The sequence below is a fragment of the Gadus chalcogrammus genome, chromosome 7 (assembly GCF_026213295.1).
Source record: "Gadus chalcogrammus isolate NIFS_2021 chromosome 7, NIFS_Gcha_1.0, whole genome shotgun sequence".
Taxonomy (NCBI): Eukaryota; Metazoa; Chordata; class Actinopteri; order Gadiformes; family Gadidae; genus Gadus; species Gadus chalcogrammus.
This window is the reverse complement of record NC_079418.1, coordinates 10,827,641-10,845,004: the sequence shown is the minus strand read 5'-3', so window position 1 is coordinate 10,845,004 and position 17,364 is coordinate 10,827,641. Positions and strand designations below refer to the sequence as shown.

General features: G+C 42.4%; 1 protein-coding gene across 1 annotated transcript in view; it reads left to right on the top strand.

The window, feature by feature from the left end:
- The window catches only part of cux1a (cut-like homeobox 1a), a 103,082-nt gene that overhangs the window by 10,425 nt on the left and 75,293 nt on the right, over positions 1-17,364 (top strand). The window lies entirely within an intron of this gene.

Genomic DNA, 17,364 nt, shown 5'->3' with positions numbered 1-17,364 from the left:
AGCAGGACACCATATCCATGTAATAGTCCTTGTGGTATGGGACTTAATGCTTTGAGTCTTCTGGTTTTAAAGGCTCCTTGAAATAGATGTAATCCAATTTCCTGAATGAGAGAGACTAATGGTTGATTTGATGACTCACTTTTCTTCTCATTGTCCAACTCTAATTTAAGCCATACTGTGGCTTCGTCCTGTAGGGTCTTGCTCTAAAACGAGAGAATACTTCTTTTGAGAGGCTCGTGGCACCTGCGTGGCCGTGCGTGGAGTGATATTGGATGTGGTGTCGGTGGGGATCGGGGTGAGACAAGACTTTGATCTGGGCTGTCACATTGATGTACAGCCTGGACTCTACTCCACAGACAACCAGAGACCTACTGTCTCGCCCACACTCACAGGCTGTTTGTCTCCATTATATCACCCCCCCCCACACAATAACTCTCATTCATCCCCCGCCCCCCTCCAGGTTTTGAATCTGCGCTGCCTTCTTTCTTATCTCCACCAAACCTTCCCCCATGCTTATTGAGTTGACGTCGTTATTAATTTACTTATGTTATTTTACTTTTGCCACTGTTTTGATACGATAACAGACCCAGCCAGCTTTGGCAGAAGTCCCCGGGAAAGAATCGAGGGAACCTCCAATTTCCCCTCGACCTAGACATCCACCCTCCTGGCTCCGCCCCCTCCCGCTCAGCGGCCAGACACTTATCCATCAGGGGGGCCCACCCCTTACAAACCCCCATTCAGCCACATCTCCCTGGAGATAGCCAAACGAGGGAAGAAAGAGAAGGAGGGGAGGGTCTGACAGCGCCCCACCCCCCACCTCCAGCACTCTGGATGAACTCGGTCCCTCTAGTTTTTTTGTTTTACGTAAAACAGTTCATATAAGTGACCTTAAAACCGTATATGAGCCTGTGAAAATGAATTCCAGATGCGGCGAGCGAATGGTAAACGACATTATACGCCTGTCTGACATGCCAGTGGAGGAGGTTGGGGGAGGGTGGGGGGTCAAGCGGTGGGGTTGCTAACATGGGAGAGCAGTGCAGGAATGTCTCTGGGAGTGTGTGTGTGTGTGGGGGGGGGGGGGGTATTTAGTTAGCGTTGTGTTCCATCATCGGGGACCATGCGTTTCCTCTGGACGTCGCTCGTAACCTGTGGCTACCAGAAATGTTACGGCCATGGTTGGTGCGAAACCTAAAGTCAGCAACGAATGGCCTTCAGAGCATATCCTCTGATGAGTATAAATGTTTGCTGTCTTCCGTAATATGAGTCTTTTCAAAATAAAACTAGTTGCGGAACTGAATTCGATTTGATTGTTCAGGGATTGGTTTGACTGCAGAACATGCCAGACAACTGTTTGATGTGGTGCTTTATGAGTGGGAGTACAAATGACACATTCCTCTGTCTGGTGCTGAATAGCAACATAGGTCCTTGCTTCAGATACCCACATTCAAGGACCACATCCTGTATGTTCCAAATAAACCTTCCCATAGATATGAAGACAATTTAACCAAACAGACCAAATGTGTGCGGTTCAGGACAAAAAATACTTCATTATCCAAAAATGCCCAAAGTGCATCCCAACTCATGTTTCTTTGCAGTCCCGATGAAAACCATTTTTCATGTTCGTTTTCACCCATGAGCCATGAGTGATTATAAAATTATTATGTTATAATCATGCAATGCCTCATCCGAAGCATTGCTACCACTCATTAAAGCTTTTTAAAAAAAAAAGAAGTTTTTATCATTTAGGATAATCAGATGTTTTAAGATTACGATTTTAATCCAGATGGGTTATTTACACCGCATGGGGCAGAAGTGAGCTGGTTGGGGATTACTATAGGCTTGGGCGGTATCACGGTATTACGGTATACTGATGTACTTAGAAATACCCAAGGTATGATATTAAGTACCTTATAATATTCTTTATAATGTTGTATAATATATATTTAATATATATAATATACTGTATGTATTATATATGTATTATATATATATATATATACATGTATATGTGTATATATATATATATATATATATATATATATATATATATATATATATATATATATTTGGCAGTTTTGAAGCGGGATAAATAATCAAATACTCAATAATCAACTCTTTGCGGTTGAATTGTTTTTGAGACTGACGTTCTTCCGCCAACAAGTTCTCAAACGCGGAGTTCCCCTGCTTTTGACCACTGTTTCAATAATGACCGCCCGGAACCGCCCGACATCAGAACTGGAGGGACATTAATAGCAGCACACTGCTGCGGTGTTGGTGGATCAAAACAATCACACATCTCAAGTTCGAAAGTATGTATTGTATTGGATATTCAACAGATTTCACCCTCGGAATGCCAGTGTTCGGACACGGGGGACCAAAGAGGCGATCCCTCGGCGTCCCGTGCGTCAGGATGCAGCACCACTCTCTATAGAGCCATCGTTTGGGCAATATTTCTACATCAGAGGCGAATTACAATGTACCCTGTCCTAAAAAATTGGCTAACTAAGCCAGCATTAACCCAGACACGTCTCGTGTTACAAAATGTCAACAATGGATTAAAATCACTGTTTAGTGTACCCCGCGAGCTCTACAACAGTAGAAAACTGGCAAATAACAGCGGTGTAGCACACGTAGGCCGTATATAATACAGCTTCAACTTACTTTCCATATGTGTACATTGTTGGAAACTATCTAACTAAGTGCACAAGTAGGTCCTACACGTTGAGATTTGGAATCTATATAGGAAGGGCCCATCTATTCATTATTCTACAGGCCATCACTATTCAAACCCAGCAAGACTTGTCAAAGATAGCAAATTGCTTGTTAGACACACAGCATTGTATGCTAGACAATGTCATACTTGCTAAAATGACTTCTATCACCAGCAGCTCAGCTTTAATTTTTTTGACAAAAACCGTGATATACCGTATACCACGGGGAAATGTCAGGAAGGTATGAAAACATAGATACCACCAAGCAGTATGAAGTTTATATAGCTTTATCCTTTGCATACCTTCCCATGCAGCACATTAAAATGCAATGTAGGGGGGTCTTTTTCTATTGATTTAAATCAGCATAGCCCAAAACTTCCAACACAGTGTAAAGAAGTTACTCTGTTGGTGCATACCATATGGTCATATGCTTATAGGAAGATGACCTTCCTGTAGCAGAGATTGAAGAAAGATGAAGAAACAACAGCAACACTTTCCTTATGTGATGACTACCTGACTCTGGGTCAGATATGGATTTGTTTGACTCCGTCAATGGAATAGCTGAAATGCCTCCAAAGCATCCTTGTATTTCCTCTCATTCTCTTAATTAATCCTGTTGGTGTGGGAGTGATAACAGCAGAATAACTGTCCCCTACCAGAAACAGCTCCTCTCCAGTTAGTATTATTCGTTGTATTATCAGTCTGAGACTTTATTGCAGCATCATTCTGTATTAGGTTTCTCTTAGATACATATACTTGGCAATATTAACAACATGAATCATTTTATTATTTTGGTTGTTCCGTGCACTGCCACGAATGTGCCAGGAAACAGAAAGACAGACACACAGATGCCGTGGGATTAGGGCGTGAGCCAACATGTACATGACACGCCCGCGTGTGTTTACTACAGACTCACGCTCTGATCTCTCTGGGAGGCATTGTAGTAGAGGAGGAATCTCCCTGGAATATGAGAGAGAGGGGGTGGGGAGACGAGAGTGGGGGAGAAGAGAGAGAGAGAGAGAGGGAGAGAGAGGGAGGGGGAGAAGAGAGAGAGAGAGAGAGAGAAAGAGAGAGACAGAGACAGAGACAGAGACAGAGACAGAGAGAGAGAGAGAGAGAGAGAGAGAGAGAGAGCCAGAGAGAGAGAGAGAGAGAGAGAGAAAGTCATGACAGAATGGGCTCTGGGGAAACGGCATGCCAGACGCCATTCTTTTCATCTGGTCCCTTCAGGCTGACACCATGTTTCCCGTGTTCCGACCAGTTTCTGGTTGGAGGCCCGCCAGAAGTGTGTAAGGGAAAACCCTTCGCCTGTTTGGATCTCCATTCCTCCCTCCCGCTCCCTCCCTCCCCCAGCCTTTCCTCTTCTCGTGGCTTGGCAGACGTCTGCCCTTTATGAAGACTGACGGCTGATGAAATGGCAAAGCCGCATGTTAAGCAGAATACAAATTTCTTGAAATGTAACTCCCCCTTTAGCTCCTGTTTTTTATACCCCAAAGTACAACTCCACTGTTTCACTCTCTCTCTCTCTCTCTCTCTCTCTCTCTCTCTCTCTCTCTCTCTCTCTCTCTCTCTCTCTCTCTCTCTCTCTCTCTCTCTCTCTCTCTTGGCCGCCCTCCATTCACAACCATAGCCCAGTAGCTAGCTAACAGGCAGCTTTTCCAGCTGTTTCCCTGTGTCTCCTTCCCCTCTGTTCTCAGTCGTTTGGCTCAGACAGAGGGGGGCTGGCTGGGCTCCCTTCCATGGGGAATGCAGCGTGGACGTATTCCAAAGGGTTTTTCTCTCTGTGTGAGCCCAGTGTTTTGTTTAAGGAAGGTTTTATTTGTATGCTACAATAATTATGTATTTAGCGACGGGGGTTAGGAGGTAAACCGACCAATGCATCGGAACGAGGCAAAAAGGATCCTATCTACATTGACGTGATAACTGATCCACTGAGTTCCCGTCACAGTTTGTAGACAAGACAGTACTGCACCTGGTTCCAGTAACTGGATATATCCAGTTTGAATCTATCTACATTAAGCCTATTATATTGTTTTTATGTCCCTCACAATAGCCCTCAAACTCGATCTTGTATACATAGTTACCATCATAGACTAGTAAGCAAGATAGGCAAGTTGAACAGAATATGTGGCATGTGGAGTCTTAAAGTCAAGCACATTTTATGAAACAACAGCTCCATTATATCCAGGAGTTAAGATGATGGTGACTTGACTCACGGTCTCTGGTCTGAACGGACTCTGACGCTCGGCCCTCCATGAATTAGCATTTCAATCTGCTGCTGGTATTTGTTTACGTCCGTTTAGGCCAATCATTATGCAGAAAATTCAAATTAAATTGACACACAAATGTAGTGGTGATAGCCGTGGCGTGGAAGAAGGATGTCTATTCCAGTTTCACGGCGTCAAGGGGGGTTGTTTCAGGGCTGGGGCCAACTGTGGTGAAGGAGGACGACCACCTGCCATGGACCGCCCTGTCGGCATGCTTATTTTGTTTTGGCAAGGTACCCCTTCATTTCGGTGACCTCCTTCATCCTCATTCAAGGGGCAGAGACACAATTGATGCCAAAACGGTGGAGCCAAACCTCAGGTCTTTGTCGTCATCAATACAATGTCCTGACCAAGCTAGCAGCGATTGCTCATCTGAACGTTGTTAGCTGCTGATATGTAAATGGCGTCGAATCAGTCCATTTTAACTGTGAGGGTTGAGAAGTTTGAATCCTATCATGACTCTTATAAAGGTGAGACAGTACGGCAGCTCAGATAATCACAATTTGTTAAGTATAATTTAGTTGTAGCAATTAGTGGTTTCCAGAAATGTAAGGTAGAGGGTCGACAAGCAGCCGTGTTCGTCAGAGGACTACATGAAGTTGCCCCACCCCCCGCCAACCCTACGCCCGTCAACAAAACACAAAATGCCGGAGGTTGCCTTTAAGCCGCGACGTGTTTACTTTGCCGTGTCTCTGTCTTGTCTCAGGAGACAGCACTTCCTGTTTGGCACCTGACACACTGGCAAACTGTGTCTGTGTGGTCTGCGGGCAGCAGGGCGTCAGGTTTCCCTCCGTCTGTCAGGTCGGGGCATGTGAAGCACAGCCTTTGTTTGGGTTTCTGTTCTGTTCCCCTGAAAAAAGGGAGCCTTGTAGCTGCGGATGGTTATTGGATCAAGGTGCCTCAAAAAGACATATAGAAGGACTTAAATCTGTACTTTATACATGGTTTGTGTTCGTCCTTCTAGCATTCACTGCAATTTATCTTGTTTGGATACTTCCATCATCCTCTTTCCAACTTTATGAATCACATGTGCGATGGGGTTGAGACCCTTCATATCTTTTGTCCAAATTATATTAATTATAAAGTCTCTGAGGTTGTTTGAGAAATGTGTGTGCTTGACATAGCCTTTTTAACACCTTTAACCATTGATCCCACAGGAATAGCTCATGTCCCTCAGAATAGACATTGTGCAGAGGACAATTGTTACTTTTTTATTATTAGATTCACTCTAACACTATATACTGACAGAAAATAAAGAAAAGTGTATGAATTCCTGTTGTAACTGGTTCCACGTCAAGTCATCTAGAAGGAGAATGAATGAAAACAAAAGCCAAGGAGGCAGGAAGCGGTAGAAGTCTTGGAGGCAGTACAAATTAGGTGTGTGTTGCGGAGTGATGTGGCTGAAAAAGAGATGAGAAACGTAGGCGGTGTCTGGCACCTGGAGTGGACATCCTTGATCCGTAAGGAAGGAGTTCCAGCAATAAATAAATGACTTTGTGCAATTGAAGCAGTCCACTAAGCATCTTGACATGCCAAGTTAGTGTCGGTATCTCTCAGAATAATCTATGCATATGAGTCGTCAACAATGGCCTAGAAGAATGGCTAAAAGTGGAAATTCTTACGTCTCCTATTCATGCACACAAAGGATCATGATGTTCCAGTGTCCTTTTCTTAAGTTCTGTTTATGTTAGCTATTAGCGCTATCTTAAACTGCGTCGTTCTACAGATTACCAGTAGTTGGTTTTCATTTCGAACAGGTTTCATTTCGGTTTATCTTTTTTTTTTTAATCAAAATTGGCCTTGAAGGCCTTACCATTGCCATCGTCAACAAAATGATAACTACTACATGACCGCAAACTAATGGGCAAAGCGAAGGGAGAGACGACTTTAAATGTGTCTCGCCACAGGGAGTAGTTTCTGTGTTTGAGCGAGTGCTTGTTCTCTCATCGAAGATGTAGTAGGCCTATTTTGATTCCCATGTGTCATTTGTGAAGCTAAATGCAGTGATTGGCCCTTGGCCTTGAAGAAAAATACCACAGAGCGGCAATGGCAGCACACCAGACTTACATAAAATGATTAAAACAGAAGTAACCTGTAAGCCTATTTCCACTATTCAGTGTGTGGCTGGGCCGTCTTGTTTCGGCTGGCAAGCCTCTATCAAACCCTGAAACGTGTCAATCTTTCTATTGCATATCCAGTGCAACAGACCTCATGTTATTTCGAGACTGTGTCTGACCTGCTGCGATGCCATTCCCCTTCTAATAACTGTTTTGGTAATGCCTATGTCACGCTTGCTGTTGGTGTTCCATTCACTACAATAAAAAAGCCCTACCTCTTCCAACGCATACCAAAGTACAAGCCTGTTGAACGTTGACCTGCAGAGTTATACCAAGTTAACCGCTTGAACAGTCAAGGTGATCAGCCGTAACGGCCATCCTCCACTAGCATTGGCCACAAAGGCTGCCCAGTTGTTGGATTCTAAACTCTCTTTACTTTTCAGTGTTTCCTATACATGCATCCAGCATTTGCGCAGTGCCACTGCTCCATTACTATAGCCCCTGGAATCAGCCATGCAATCAATTTGGATTACATATATTTATTTGTTTGTAATTAGAAATGATTCGGCACAAAAATTCCATGTGTTTTATTAAAAAATCGATCATATGTTTCCCCTCAGGGCTTTATTCTTACTTTATTAGGTGGTAGCATTGGTGCTAGTTAGCTAAAGATTTCAGTCGCACAAATCTAGTAGCACACACAGGTGTGTCATCTGAACTGGTTATTTACTAAACCCTAACCCTAACCCTTAAATTTGAGAAAAAATGTATTGAATGTTTAGATGAGGAAAGAAAATTAATTAGGGCTGCAACAACGAATCAATGACATCGATAAAAATCTATTACTAAAAGCGTTTGCAACGAATTTGGTCATCAATTCGTTGAGTCGCGCGATTAATACGTCTCTCGTAGGCGTGGCATTGTTTACAGCCAGCCGCCGACAGGTTGGGTTCATGGTTCATGCACGCCCACAGCAAGCTTTAGTGTGAGCGACCACAGCTTGTATTTTGGTCATATCTTAACACTGGACAGTAGGCCTATATAAAAGTGTTGTACCTTCACTGTCTTTGGGTTAAAAAAAAATCCTTCAACTCAGTATCCATCTAGTCCAACCAAAAACTCTGTCAGCTGCTGCTGCTACAGACGGTGGGTGTGCAGACGGGCTCGGAGTCGGCACTGCGTGCATCATTCCAAGCAGCGGTAGTAATCACACAACGGTGTAGAAAGTCCCGTCAGTTAAAAATAGTAATCCAGTTTTTAAAACCATGTTAAAATCAGCAGGATATAGAGCTAGTTAGCTTAAAAAAAAATAGCAAACAGTGTCAAATGTGATGAGGTTCAGGTCGGCTCAGTAATATGATTGATGTGTTCAAATACAACACAAAAAAAAAAAAATCGCCAAAATTTGTTTTCCCAGCAATATAAAATAGATAGTAAAGATGGATTTATGCCCCGTTTAACGTCCTATCTTGAGCTACTATCATCTTATCAGCAATTAAAGCAATAATACAAGTTATATTTCAACGAAATAATAGAAAAGTATCAATAGTGGTATCAATAAAGACTTGGATCGTTAAGGAGTCTCGAAAATGGTATCAATATCAATAAAAATTAACGATCTCCTGTCATCTGAGCGAAATTAAGATGATTTAATTTATTTTTAACCGTTATTATTTACCTGTTAAAGATCTTATCGGTTAACCGGTTAACCATGGACTTCCCTTATATACTGTATACATATAAATATACATTCTATGTTTTTTTTGTGTTATCCAAGTTATGTTTTTTTTTTTTTTTTATCATTTAATATTACTTTTAATAGTAATATTAGTAATAGCTCCGGGACGTTGGAGCAATAACCTGTGGATTTACACTTCAGTCCGCACTGTGAATTTGAAGTAATGTTCAATTTTTGAATGTAGATGCGGCAATTACAAATGTTTCCTTTTTTATCCGATTCATCGATTAATCGAAAAAATATTCGACAGATTAATCGATTATTAAAATATTCATTAGTTACAGCCCTAAAATTAATAATAATGATTATAGTAAAAATAGTTGACATTGAAATTAATCTTGATAATTAAGAAGAAGGACAGACAATATGACTGTAACATAAGGGACAGGGGAGAGGGTAGTGTAATCCAGGATACAAATATACAGGGGAATATCAGCAAGGGGCAGCTAACACTATATAAATATAATCTTTATGTTTAACTTCATGGTATATCATTTTTTTGGGTAATTCTTTCATTGAAATTCTTAAAACCCAACTGTTGTCCCAAAAATTTAAAAAAAAAAATTAAAATGTCCAACAAGTTAATTCACCGGTTCGTCAACAAGCCGACCTATCCAATATCTACCTTGTCATTGGAGAAATGATGTGGAAAAAGAGAGACCGAAAAAGTTAACAAACATCAACACCGTGCACTGCACACACACATCAGCACTGTCGACACACACATCAGCAGCGTGCACTGGACACACACATCGTTTAAAACTAACGTCATCCCGACGACGTAATTAATTGTCATCGGGAGGATCAATATTATCTCTCGGTCGACCTCGGGACAAAGAGAATTTTGTTGGCACTGACTTCATTTTTCTGCTTACGTTTTCAACACTTTCTGCAAAACTGAACGGGTTTGCGGTCTGTGGAAAAGACTCATGTGAAAAGGTAAATGGAAAAAGGACTGAGCTTCGTTCAATTGGCTGGCGCGCTCGCATTTGTGTTGTTCAGTGAGACGCAGAGACTGATTGCAAAAATGGTGACGGCCTTTTTTCACACTACCAAGACGGTTCAGTCGCGGCTTGGCACGCCCGGCGATTTCACCGTCTTATCTCAAGTTTCCTGTGTAAAACCGATGGGGTAAAATCCCCCGTTCGTCACGGAGCGGGCTTTCTTGGTTCACTGGAGTTTAGACCTCTTTAGAATGATTTGCTGATCCCGAATGTTTCTCTTTTTTTATGAATGAAGACAACCGCATGCAAGAATGGCTTCAAATCGGAGTGTAGGCTACAAACGCGATTAACTATTTACAAGCGCAAAAACACCAACATATTCTTTATTTTGCTGACCACTTGTTTTTTATCCCGACAAAAGCCTTGTAAGAACAGTTCCTCTGCGTCTCTCTTGTAGATCGCACCATCTTTCAACTTATTTTTTTAATGCGTCTGCATCACCTTCTCTTACATGATCAGCAGCTCGTGGATTTCACTTTCTCTCCAGTCAGAACTCTTCATGATTATATCGCTGTGTAGTCTCTGTGGAGACAGTGCATCAACACTTCTACCCAAGCCCCTGCGGAGCCGTTGCATTTACATCAGAATGAAACCAAATAAAACGGCAATGTGTGAAGGGTCCGGGAGGAGAACTTGGGGTGCTAGCGTAAGCAGGCCAGGCAATTTACCTCGGGCAGTGTAAATGCGCAGACTGTGCCGCAAAAAAGGCGTGAGCAGCTCCTGCTGCGAGCGTGGTTTCTCCTGCATGAAACGGGTGAAGTCGGACTGAAGGTCTCGCCTAGCCAATGACACTCTGAACAGCCTCATGCAAATCTCAATGCATGGCCCTCCTCTTGACGAATACAACTCACTAAATGGTGGAGTAGGCCTACTGGCAGAAGGTTACGTTGACCACAGTTCTGTGACTGGAGGTGTTGTTTGTCATCTTGAAGCTAATCAATTCCAGACTGTAAATAATTATAGTATTTTATCAACATAATGTAATGTGTTTTTATTTTATTATCAGTGCGTAGAAACTCAAAATGTATAAAAGATTTTTGGAAAGAATCCGGGACGTTTCAGAACGATTAAAAATAGTTTTTCGGGACGTTTCCGGGACGGTTGTGAATAAGTTAGTTTTAACCCCTGCCGTGCACTGCGCGCACACATCAGACTTTGTACTGCACACACACATCAGCACTGTGTACACACACATCAGCACCGTGCACTGCACACACACATCAGCACCGTGCACACGCACATCAGCACTGAACCTGTCCACATCAACATAGTGCACCACACACACACTACAGTGTTTCCCCTAGAATTTTTTTTAGGCCCGGTGGTAAGAGCTGATGGTGTGATTTGTTATACATTTTTCACGGGATGCTAGAGTATTTGTTGGTTATTTCCATATAAAACACTTGCTTAGCCATCACAAGTTGGTTAAGTTATGGACATATAAAGAACGAGGCTAGTGTTTCGCAGGGGCGGTAAAAATGTCCATGGTAACGGCGGGCTGAACCAATCAGACGTCGCATTTAAGCGATCGGTTCATGGTATAGTTCTTCTGCCGGAGAATAAACAGTGTTTTTCTAAAAACAAAGTTGATTTAATATAAACTAATTTCATGTACAGGAACATAAAGCACCAATACATATTGAGATAGCTGGTGGTGAGCTTGGATGGTTATGATATTATGGCTAATAATAATAATAAAAAAAAAAAAATCATTTTTTTTCTTTTTTCATTTTATTTTTTTTTTCACACTGCACTATAAAATATCTTGGGGGATACACAGCTTTTTATAAACTTTCTTGCAGCATACAATGTAGAGAAAGTGATGGCATCTCGTGGTGCGTGCTATAGGAATAACCTTGATGAAATGTGACAGCCTACCATGATATGAATCATTTCAGCTCTGTTAGAGGTGTTTATGATTTAAACAATGGAAATGAACCGCTATAAACTGCCAAGTGAGCCCGGGGCAGGGTTAGATTTACAACTGCCTGTGCCCGCCATAGGCCAGGCAGAGTGTTGCACAAGAGGCAACACCTTTTTATCCATCTGAGGATAATCAGGTGAATATGAAAGCTAATTTTATTTCACAGGTTATTTTAGCCTGTGCAACTCTACTTCTTCAGCTCCTTTTAGCAGCTGAAGCTTCATACTGACAGCTGGCATTACTTATTGTGCTGAGTGGACTAACCTTTTCTAGCTGAGTGTATCCCCACTGCATTACACTATGCGGTTTGCAGATCTACACCACAATCAGAACTTGTAATGTATACACCACAGTTTGAGAATCCTGAAAAAAATATCTATTCGCTTTTAATTCCGGTGAATATGCAAACTTAGACCAAAGGAAGAAGGAGGATGTTATGATGTTCTTATATTGGGCTGATTTGCCTGCTCTCAAATCCAGATGCGACACCTCACGGGTGGAGCAGGGCTTCATGGAAGTTCGAAAAGTCCACTAAAAGAAAAGAAAAAAGTCAGCAAAAACACCATTTTGTTTCCATGTGGAAAAGAGGCCAGCCCACATGCTGATTCAGACCCTGTGCATGGGTGTCCTTCTAATTTTAGCATTACCATTCTCTCCATCCATAACCACAATAGATATTTTTCACAAACTCCTATGACTTTTTAACAGCAATATGCATTTCATTATTTCATTCCCCTAGCTCAGTAATAGCCCCATTCCAAAACGTGCAGACATTACTATTCTCAGTCTGAAGAAGGGCGCCTGCGGTGAATTAGACTGAAATTCCAACATTGGGAACATTACAAAAAAATAATACATATTCCTGGGATACAAAGTCATGAGGATTTTTTATTTCTGTTTGTTTACTCTTCTCCCTGACACATAAAACCTGGGACAGGATGGGAGCACAACATCCATCTCTGTCCACCTAAAGTCCCATGAACCCATCCCCGCTGAGGACCTATGGGCAGTAGCGCCCTTGTAGTTGACTGGTGTCAAACAGGGAAGGTGAATCCATGGTCATCTGCTGTACCTGATGTAAAGTCAGTGGACACTAGAGGGGCCATAGGATTGAGGAGATGTACAATTGAACACCACAGCTCTTCCTTATTGCACTGTTTATGTGCAAGGACAAGAAGCCTTCAGAATCCAGACAAATTAAGTTATACATATTCTGAAAAGATTGCTGGTTTGGCCAGTAAAACCAAGCCTTTCTTCATATGGCCCCTTTCATTTGTGCATTATTTCAAGTGCATTATTTAGTGCCATTCTTTTACTGTGCTACTGTGCTTTTTTTATGCTTTTCATGCCTGTCCATTTGTGATTTGGTCATTGGTGTAGACAGGGCACAGACATTCTGTTGCATTACATTATTGAGGTTTTTTGATCAACCAAATCAGGGCTAATAATAATAAAAAAAAAAAAAGCAAACGCCCCAAATCGTAACAATCAATAATTTGGTGCCACCATCAATAATGTGAAGCCACATATCAGAAGTGCACATTTTTATAGCAGAAATCAAGGTGGTGGTTAACTTTTGCCACAGACTGTCATAAACATCCAGAGTTCTAGCAATTATATTTAGCAGCCACAGTGGCTTTCATCTCTAGTGATCTGGGATAGTCACTGGTGTCCATACCTCATGTAGCAGTCATGATGCAACAGTAGCCCCGCTAGCAGTGAGACTTCCTGCCGTCTTTCTAGACTTGCTCAGACTTGACTTTGTGATCTCTTGAGGAACTGCCACTGCCCTCTATTATTCCAGCTCCACCGGTATAGATTGCTCTAATGTTCATGTTGAGGGCGTTGGTCGGCAGTTGGGGGTTGCACTCCTTAATTTTGCAATGCTCTAACATTTGGGAACATATCGACAACTTATTTTAGGTGTTATGTCAGCTTTCCCACATATTGTTGCACTTACCTGCAGCAATTGCGACTTATGACCATTTCTTTCAGCAGCTTAACCGAGGGAACTTTGGTTATGCAAGCTCACCTATGTTCATACTAACATAAGTGACCTTTAGATCCTTGAAACCAGAATTAACAAATTAAGTACATTTTGGAAATTGAATTTTATTTTCACTCATATTCAGTCAGCAGTGGTTCTTCTCATTAATGCACCATTTATTATGATTCACCCAATGTAATATAATTACTTCTTAGCAGTGAGATAAAAAGCTATGTGATGGAAAGAGGTGATCTGAAGGATTTAAAAATAATTATTTAGACCAAAGGAGTATCTGTTGATTGTTCGTGATGACTTAATAGAGGTTGACAGAGCATGGCCTCGCACACATTTTATTAAAAATATAGCGTTTCCCCGGGCCTTGACAGCAGTGTGCCCCCAGACATTGGTAAAATGTGTTCAATGTGGCCATCCATCAACCCTGGGTTCATTCCGGGGTGGGATGTAGCGTGATTTATAGGAACATCTCTAAATGGAGTCATCTTTCCTCACCAAGACGTGTTGTATCTCTCCTGTCTTGTGCCTCGGGAGACGTAAGGTGCTGACAGTCTATTGAATTTTTCTTTATCGCACACAGCCATCAGCTAAAGTATTAAGGTTAATCTGAACTCTGGTTCTCTGAAGGAGAGAACGAAGAGACGTCACTGTACGAGACCAGTTGGTTCGACCTAAAGTCCACCGGCTGGTAGTGCAGTCTGTCGTCGGCATTTGGCCTTTCTCAAAGTACTCACAATCATTACTGTAGTTGCTGGCTGTATTTGATGCAGTGAATTACGTTTTGCAATGCTTTTCCTACCTCACAAATCCTTGGCACATTATCAAACCAACAAAAAGCACCTCATTATTTTTGGGCTCAGTCATTTAGCAGACACTTTTATCTAAATCAACTTACTTTAAGTCACATAGATAGAGCCCACATTACTCAATATATGGCTATCAATTGTATTTCCTGATCCTAAAATATTATGCCTCTTTAAATATGCTAAACAAAAACATTGAAACACATTACGAGTTCATTATTGATTTTGTCATTCCAATCTATCACAATTTGCTAACAAACTTCCACCCCTTTGGATGTTACCATTTGTCTCACAAGGCAATGAAATAATTCTTATCTGAACAGACAATTTGTATCACACATCAGCCTTGTATTTATTGTATAAGCTCAGTGAACAGCATAGCCCTCCCTACTTCCTTTTTTCCTTTGCAATGGCCTCTATGCACGTGGTGTTAAAGTTAATTTAAAATACAATCGGACTGTCCTTTTTTTCCCTTTAAACCCACCTCCAAGTGGCCAGCGGTGATTGGCTGTGACATTGTAGGAGGGATTGTGGAGGGAGGCAACATGCGGACTCCAGACTTAATGTGGCCCATTGTGGCTAGGTGAGGTCATCTGGGGAAAATTCCACCTAGACACCCAGACTGGCCCACACACAAAGGACGAGGCCAACACAACTCTACGTTTTCTTACTGCCGCTGTCCCAGCAATGAGAAAGAATGAGGAAGAAGGATGCTGACTGATCAGGCCAATACTCGTGTCTGATCATTGTTGTAATCTCGGATATCCGTCATGGGAATAGATTAGGGATTTGATTATTACCTGGCATTTTATTGGCAAATGTATTATATACTGGAACCAGTCTGGTTCTTCTCTTACCCCAACATGTTGTGCTGAGGCACTCAGATTGAGAGCCACTTGGTATCTTTCCTCATTTGTCAAGTTGTGTTCTCTGTTCTTGGGTCAGCAAAGACCCACTCTGCCCACATGCTAATAATAAACTCACCAAACTGGACCTCCTGGTAGAAGACCAAGTTTTCTCGTGTAAACACTGACTGAGCTGTTTCTGATGAGGGTTGTCGGACTTGCCAGTGGATGTGGTGCTGTGACGAGTCCAAAATGTATCCCACCAGCAGCAGTGAAAGAAAATAAACCAAGTGGCATTGTTGCTGGAGACACTCCATCTGGCAAAAAAAGGGACGAGAACATAGTGTACACACGGTTTGCCAATCCTCCTCATAATGTTATCTCACCTTGGTATCAAACGTTTGCTCTTATTCACACATGGAGCAATTCAACAACTAAACACAATTACAAAACACAAGGACGTTTTCAATGGATTATAGTCTTCAGAGTCTCTTGTCATAAACAGTGATATTAGCTGGCGGCTGAGTGTTGATGTGAGTGGAGGTCTACAGAGGGCTGGGGTATTGCTAAGGGTCGACCACTGGCCCTTCCCAGTGTACATGATGGCTTCGTCCTGCTCTGTGTCAAACCTGCTTTGGGAACAAGAAGGCTTAACTAAGCAGAGTTCAGCCTGTCCCTGCGGTGGGCATCAGCGCGAGCAGCGTTTTGGAAGTGCATGTACTTTTGTACACCTGCTTACTGGAGTAGAACTGGGTCAGAGGAAACTTTGCATCGCTGTTTTTTGTTTGTCGCCAAACACATTGCTTGGTTCCCGAGCTACCCGTAGATCATGCAGACATTTGTAAAATAAAGTTTAATTTAGTATGTGTGACATGATAAATGAAACGGCGTTCTGTATTCAGTTTCAACAAACTCTGAGAATAAACACTGTGAAGCACCTTGATAGGTTTCACCCTAGTCGTCATTTTGTAAAGTGAGCCTGTCGGCCTCCCCTTGAGGCCTCCTAAATTAAATTTCTTCTGCTGACAATCTTCCCGGGTCCTTATTACCAGTGAAGAGGTCAGCGGTGTGTGTGTTAACCACTCCCAGAGACACACACACACACAATGTCTTCCAAGCCCAGAGGTGTTCGTCTCCTTTGTGTTTTTATCTTATCCATATAAAAGCAGGCATGCAGAAGAGAAAGAGAAAGGCAGGGAAAAAACGGGCTCCTCTGGTGTTCTCCCGTTTACGTGTGCCGATGATAGCATCTGGCAGAGGCAAGCACTCCAGGGAGTAGAGGTAATCTCTTCCATCAGCGTTTACTACCGAACAAATTAAGTAAGACAAGCACCACTGCCTGAGCCAGCAAAATTTGTCCATTAGCGGAATTATAAAGCCATTATGGAGCACAATTTGGTCCATTTATTTGAGCATGCGGTTCTGAGAGGCGCCGCGTACCCAATTCAGTCAGACGATGCAAGATGTAGGCCTATATAACCCCACGCTATTGGTCCAGAGGTGGTCGCAACGTTTGTTTTTGGGTGGGGGCGCGGGGCAGGAAGGGAAAGGGTCTGGCCAGACTTAAATAGAAGGGGAATAATGGATCTGATTGGAATGGCATGCATGTAGCCAGACTGGAAAAACATTACAATATCCAAACTGAGCTCGGCTCGTGGGAGTCAACGGCAGGGCTTGTTGGGTGACTGCTGCTCCATTCATGTGATATTTGACAAAGAACGTAGCCATAGGCCAGTCCCCTTTACAAAAGGGGCATATGCCACATTTAGAGCCTTCCTTACTCCACACAGTAATGGAACCTGTCGTGACGCCACAATATGTGATGGTGTTCCACAGCTGAATTAACCCTAGAATGTCGTGTATTGCAGACCATCGATCGGTCAATCGCAATCCATGTCTTGATCAGACACTATAATACGTTTGAATATCTACAGTCTGCATGAATGAATTTAAGCATGGCAAATGCTAACAATGCAAGTATGCCATGGCAAAAGACCGGTACGTGAGTTCTAG